Source organism: Lipotes vexillifer, unplaced genomic scaffold (assembly GCF_000442215.2).
Source record: "Lipotes vexillifer unplaced genomic scaffold, Lipotes_vexillifer_v1.1 scaffold822, whole genome shotgun sequence".
Classification (NCBI taxonomy): Eukaryota; Metazoa; Chordata; class Mammalia; order Artiodactyla; family Lipotidae; genus Lipotes; species Lipotes vexillifer.
The window spans coordinates 1,984,791-1,991,658 of NW_006770496.1; positions in this window are offsets into that span (position 1 = coordinate 1,984,791).

Consider the following 6,868-nt stretch of genomic DNA (forward strand, 5'->3'; position numbering starts at 1 on the left):
TCCGCCTGCCGATGCAGGGAACACGGGTTCGTGCCCCGGTCCGGGAAGATCCCACGTGCCGCCGAGCGGCTGGGCCGGTGGGCCATGGCCACTGAGCCTGCGTCCAGAGCCTGTGCTCCGCAGCGGGCTAGGCCACGGCGGTGAGAGGCCCACGTACCACAAAAAAAGGAAAAAAAAAAAAAAAAAAAAAAAAAACCACCTGTATACTGATGGTTCCCAAATTTCTTTGGCATGATCTCTTCCTTGAACTCAGAACACTAATATCCAACCACCTATGTGAAATCTTGACTTGGACTTTTAACTGGTGTATTAAACTTAACAAATCCAAAATGGAATTTCCCCACTAAACCCATTCTTTTCCCAGTCTTCTCCATTTCCATAAATGGCACCACTATCTACCCAGTTGCTCAAGCCAAAAACCTAGGGGTTATATTCAGTTCTTTCTTCTTTTCCTCCTACTCTATCCACATACCCAACCTACCATCATCTCTGCCTCCAAATATATCTTTTACTTCTCTCCCTCTCTGCAGCTTCCATTCCACTTTAAGCCATCATCACCCTCACAGGACCTACTGCAAGAGTCTCCTGTCTGGTTTCCCTCCTTCCACTCTCATCCTCTTATCCATCGTTCTCAGAGCAGTCAATGCGATCTTTAAAAAAAAAAAAAAGCCATATTATGTCACTGCCCTGTTTTAGTGGCTTCTGATTGTACTTAGGAAAAAGTCCAAATTCCTTTCCTTAGCCCCTGCTACCTCTGAAATCTTTTCACTTTCCCCCAGCTCACTGGACTCCAACCATGCTGACCTGCACATAGCCCCAGGATCAGGACAAGCTCATTCCCATCCCAGGGCTTTTGCCTTTGCAATTCCCTCTACTTTGAATGCTTATCTCCCCCGCCCAACCCCGCCCCAAATTTCTCATGGCTGACTCTTTCTTATCCTTCAAGTCTCAAAAGTCACTTCCTCGAAGAGGCTTTTGCTGACCCCTCCGTGCCCCAAGTCACCACCTCTAGTATACTTCTCTGATTTACTGTACCTCATAGCACCTATTTGTATCTATTACATCATTTGTTTACTTGATTGTTATTTGTTTCTCCCACTATAAGTTCCAAGAGAACTGGGACTCTATCTGATTTACTCACCACAGCATCCCTGATGTATGCGCACAAGGACTGCCCGATATATGTATATCATATTTACATATGTATGTATGCACTACCAGTAGTAACATAAATACTTAATAAACATCTGTGGAAGGAGTGAATTAATGCACATCTTGATTTCTTCAAAATGTAATTAAGATAGGCAATATTTTTGATGTCTGATTAATAAAAAGTATCCTTCCTCCCTCAGTCATTTACAATAAAACATCCTATCAAAAAAAAATCTCAGGGTTTCCCAGGATTTTTGTGCTGTCCTGACTATTTTCAATGAGGTGAAAGGCGGAGGCAGTTTCACAAAGCGTTCTTTTATTTGGCTTCCACTTCATGTTTTTCATTCTTCTGAAAAAGACATACTGAAAACATTCCATTCTCTCAATACAGACATCCCAAAAGCATTCAAACTGCACTGAAAAAAAATTTCTTAAAGCTACAGAAACCAACTTTCCCTGGCTCTTTTTTTCTTTCAGAGTCAAGGAACATTGTTTACAGCTGCCCTGAGGCTTCCTTTAATGCTTGTTAGAATCTGGGATGTTGCAACCAGTTTCTCTGTTCTTTTATAATGGCAAGCTGCAGATTAATTTTCCTCTATTCATAAATTTCCAGTGACATAGAATGTTATAACTTGTTTCCAAGAGAACAGGGAGGAAAGTGAAAAGTATTTTCTAGAAGCCTCCTTCCCTTCTGCTTTTAAACTCTTATCTGAAATGTAAAAGTAAACAAATTATTTTAATGTTCTATTTTTTTTTTAGTTACTGAGATAACGTCTCCTTAAGAAATTAAACTTTTTCTCAGTTTCAAGCATAATATATACTTGATCTGCACTCAACAAAATGAACTTTTTCTATAGAAAGTGAAGTATTATAGTTATTTGTCTCTCCACCAGCACTAACAATGCTTATTAGCAACCTTCTCCAGTCTTCACCATTCCTCTTTCTTGGCCTTTACTACCCAGCTTAATGATCAAATGTGTTCTAAGCCTTTAAAAAGGAAGATGTTGATCTTTTTTCTTAAAAAAAAAAAAAAATCCCATCCTCTCTTACTACAGAGATGTTTTGACTTCTTTTGTCCTGAAACTCCATTGACTGTGAGTAGCTTGCCATGTATCAATAGTTTGTATATGGAATATACACATTAACATATGAGTTAATTAAACAAAAGTTACTGAAAAAAATAAGAAAAATATAAGTTCTTTATCCATAACATAAAAATCACACCACACATAAAAAAAACAATATTTCTCTGAAAATATCTATTTTCCTATCATTTTTGTTTCTAAAATTTAATGGAAATCATCATTAAAGAGAATCAGAAATCGAAATGATCCACAATACAGTGCTGGTAGTGAACATAAAAATACCATTTAAAAAGTGAAGTATAATGCTGCAGTAGGATAACTACAATAGCATTCTTGGCTATTTTTGGAAAACTTAAGTTTAGTAAAACTTTAAAAGGGGGGACGTGTATCCTTAGAGATAAACAAATTATTAAAAGCAGTTTTAATACTTCTTAACTTTATTTTGCAATCAGTGCTTTGAAAATGGAGTTTATATAGAAACAGGTATAAAGGAAAGTTTCTCAAAAAGATGGAATTGTTCATTGTTCTGGCAGATATGTAAAAACAATGCTGACTCAAAAGCAGCCAAGTGGACAGCTGCAGATGCCTTACCCAATGGAAATACTAAACAGGCGTAGCACAAATCAATAATTAACAAAGTAGATGCACAAAGCTTGATGAGAATGAATAATTGCGTAGGCTGGAGTGGTAAAAGAAGCTTATAACAGTACTAGTTTTGTAAGAAATTAGATAACCTCCTTGTTTTCATGAATTTGTTAGCAAGAGTACTTCAGTGCCTAATAGTACACAAAGAATATCTTTTTTAAATGCTTTGAATTAATTGATATTCACCTTTATATAGTATTTATCACTGAAGATGTTTATAAATCAAAATGATCCACAAGAAAATACTGGTAGGGTGAACATAAAAATAATTTTTAAAGTAAGCAATGAAATAATATTCTAGATGGGCTAACTACAGAAGCATCAAATTGTTTATTTTTAGAATTCTTAGGTTTAACAAAATGTTGAAGAGGGAGGTATACCTTTACTGTACATCATTTTCTAACTTGTGTTACGTGTGTCTGTGTGTGTGTGTGTGTGTGTGTGTATATATATATATATATATATATATATATATATATATATATATCCCTCCATGCTTGTCAGTAAGTGTCTTGAGGATAGTTATTGTGTCTTTTATGTACTCTAAAAGCACTAAGCCCTGTCTCTTGTATATAAATAAATAGCTCCGAAATTAATAAAATTATACATCTTGGTTTCTTCAAAATATAATGAAAATGGACAATCTGATTACCCATGCTTTAGTAAAAACATCCAGAGTAAATTCTTTAGATGCTGAACATATGACTTGGAAACATCTTTTAGGAGTCTTTATTTTTTTTGAGAATTACAGTTCTTAAACTGCAGTGACTTGAAAAATTAGAAATTTGCAGAGGTAACAGATGTATTTATAGCAAACTTGGAAAGCAGGTTTCAGAGTTTAAGGTATATAAGGAAGTTAAGGAAGGTATGTAAGGAAGTTAGGTATATAAGTTTCATTTACATGCCTTTTCCTTAGGACATATGTTGCAAGAACAACTGCTCTTCTGAATGCAAAGGATTCATTGTTTATTACTATATCAAGTGTTTAACCTGAAGATGTGTTCCTTATCTACATGCCCATTCTATATCATTCTATTTTTCTTTGAATTATCATTGAAAATGCATGCTTTCTATTATCTACTTATTCCTTAACTTACAAATAATTGAGTACATACTGTGTGCTAGACACTATTCTAGTTGCTGTAAGTATAGCAGTGAACAATCAAAAATCACTGCACTTGTGGAAATTTTATTCTAGAGATGGAGACGGACAATAATCAAGATAAATCAGTAAGATTTCCTGCAGCACATGATGTGGGAAGCTGCCTCTGCCAGAGACTTAGCATTAGGAGTGAGGGGGTAAAGGAGTTTGGGGGTGTGCAGAAAGAGAAAACGCTTGCACACACACCCTAGGAGCAGGAACATCTTTCCTAGCTTCTTGGGATTCTCCTCCCACCAGAGCAATGTGTAAAAGGAAATCTTGGGGCTTTGGTCTATCGAAAGTGCTCATCTGGGTGATTCTTGAGCACCACCATCTAGAAGTGCTGGCGTCCGATGCATTTTCCTTTGCTTTGCAAAGAGGAGTCGTGAACTTCAAAACTCTCTGAGATGGATTATAAATCCTGCTTTGCAGGAAAGGAAAACCCTCCATCCTCGGCCACCGGCCACCCCTCTCCGGAGACCCTGCTATCACCCAGGCACTCCGAGCCAGAAGGGGACACTTTGGGAATGACCATGCTCCACGGAGGGACAGAGCCAGCCCCCAGCTTCTCTACACAGAGCCTCATCTACTAAAGCTCCAAAAATCAAAAACTGTAATTGCCAGAAGAATCATTAAAAACAAAGCAAAACAAAAAAATAGTCCAGCCACTAACCTCATATGCAAATGAAATAAGCACTCTGGATCCTGCATTGTGAGCTCCTCTCCATACCTTGATTACCTTTGAAGTACATATTTTTTTTTCGTTGAATTTACATCTCTTTAAGACACAAGATTAAAACAAAATTCATGCTTTATTGGATTTTAAATGATCTTCCTTTTATTTATCCTTCATCTTTCTTATGTGGATATGCAAGCGAGAAGACGCGACTGGATATTCCCAACATGTTCACTCAATCTGTCTGTCTAGAGGTTTGGCTTCTACAGACCAAGCCGTGTGACTGATAGGGTCTTGGTGCTCCAGCTGGGTGTCAGGCCTGTGCCTCTGAGGTGGGAGAGCCGAGTTCAGGACACTGGTCCACCACAGACCTCCCGGCTACACGTAATATCAAACGGCTAAACCTCTCCCAGAGATCCCCATTTCAATGCTAAGACCCAGCTCCACTCAACGACCAGCAAGCTGCAGTGCTGGACACCCTATGGCAAACAACTACCAAGACAGGAACACAGCCCAGCCCATTAGCAGAGAGGCTGCCTAAAATCATAATAAGGTCACAGTCACCCCAAAACACACCACCAGATGCCATCCTGCCAACCAGAAAGACAAGATCTAGCCTCGTCCACCAGAACACATACACCAGTCCCCTCCACCAGAAAGCCTACACAAGCTACTGAACCAACTTTAGCCACTGGGGGAAGACACTAAAAAAAACAGGAACTATGAACCTGCAGCCTGCGAAAAGGAGAGGCCAAACACAGTAAGTTAAGCAAAATGAGAAGACAGAGAAACACACAGCAGATGAAGGAGCAAGGTAAAAACCCACCAGACCAAACAAAGGAAGTGGAAATAGGCAGTGTACCTGAAAAAGAATTCAGAATAATGATAGTAAAGATGATCTAAAATCTTGGAAATAGAATAGAGAAAATACAAGAAACGTTTAACAAGGACCTAGAAGAGCTAAAGAGCAAAAAAACAAGGATCATGAGAGATTACTACAAGCAACTACATGCCAATAAAATGGACAACCTGGAAGAAATGGACAAATTCTTAGAAAAGCACAACCTTCTGAGACTGAACCAGGAGGAAATAGAAAATAGAAACAGACCAATCACAAGCACTGAAATTGAGACTGTGATTAAAAATGAACAACACAATAAATGAAATTTTAAATTCTCTAGAAGGAATTAACAGCAGAATAACTGAGGCAGAAGAACCGATAAGTGACCTGGAAGATAAAATAGTGGAAACAACTACTGCAGAGAAGAATAAAGAAAAAAAATGAAAAGAATTGAGGACAGTCTTAAGAGACCTCTAGAACAACATTAAATGCACCAACATTCAAATTATAAGGATCCCAGAAAAAGAAGACAAAAAGAAAGGGACTGAGAAAATATTTGAAGAGATTATAGTTGAAAACGTCCCTAATTTGGGAAAGGAAATAGTCAATCAAGTCCAGAAAGTGCAGAGAGTCCCATATAGGATAAATCCAAGGAGACACACACCAAGACATATTAATCAAACTATCAAAAATTAAAAACAAAGAAAATATTAAAAGCAGCAAGGGAAAAATAACATACAAGGCATTCCCCATAAGATTAACAGCTGATCTTTCAGCAGAAACTGCAAGCCAGAAGGGAGTGGCAGAACATATTTAAAGTGATGAAAAGGAAAAACCTACAACCAAGATTACTCTACCCAGCAAGGATGTCATTCAGATTCGACAGAGAAATTAAAACCTTTACAGACAAGCAAAAGCTAAGAGAATTCAGCACCACCAAACCAGCTTTACAACAAATGCTAAAGGAACTTCTCTAGTCAGGAAACACAAGAGAAGGAAAAGACCTACAATAACAAACCCCAAACAATTAAGAAAATGGTAATAGGAATATACATATTGATAATTACCTTAAATGTAAATGGATTAAATGCTCCAACCAGAAGACACAGACTGGCTGAATGGATACAAAAACAAGACCTGTATGTATGCTGTCCACAAGAGACCTAGGGACACATACAAACTGAAAGTGAGGGGATGGAAAAAGGTATTCCATGCAAATGGAAATCAAAACAAAGCTGGAGTAGCAATTCTCATATCAGACAAAATAGGCTTTAAAATAAAGACTATTACAAGAGACAGAGAAGGACACTACATAATGATCAAGGGAT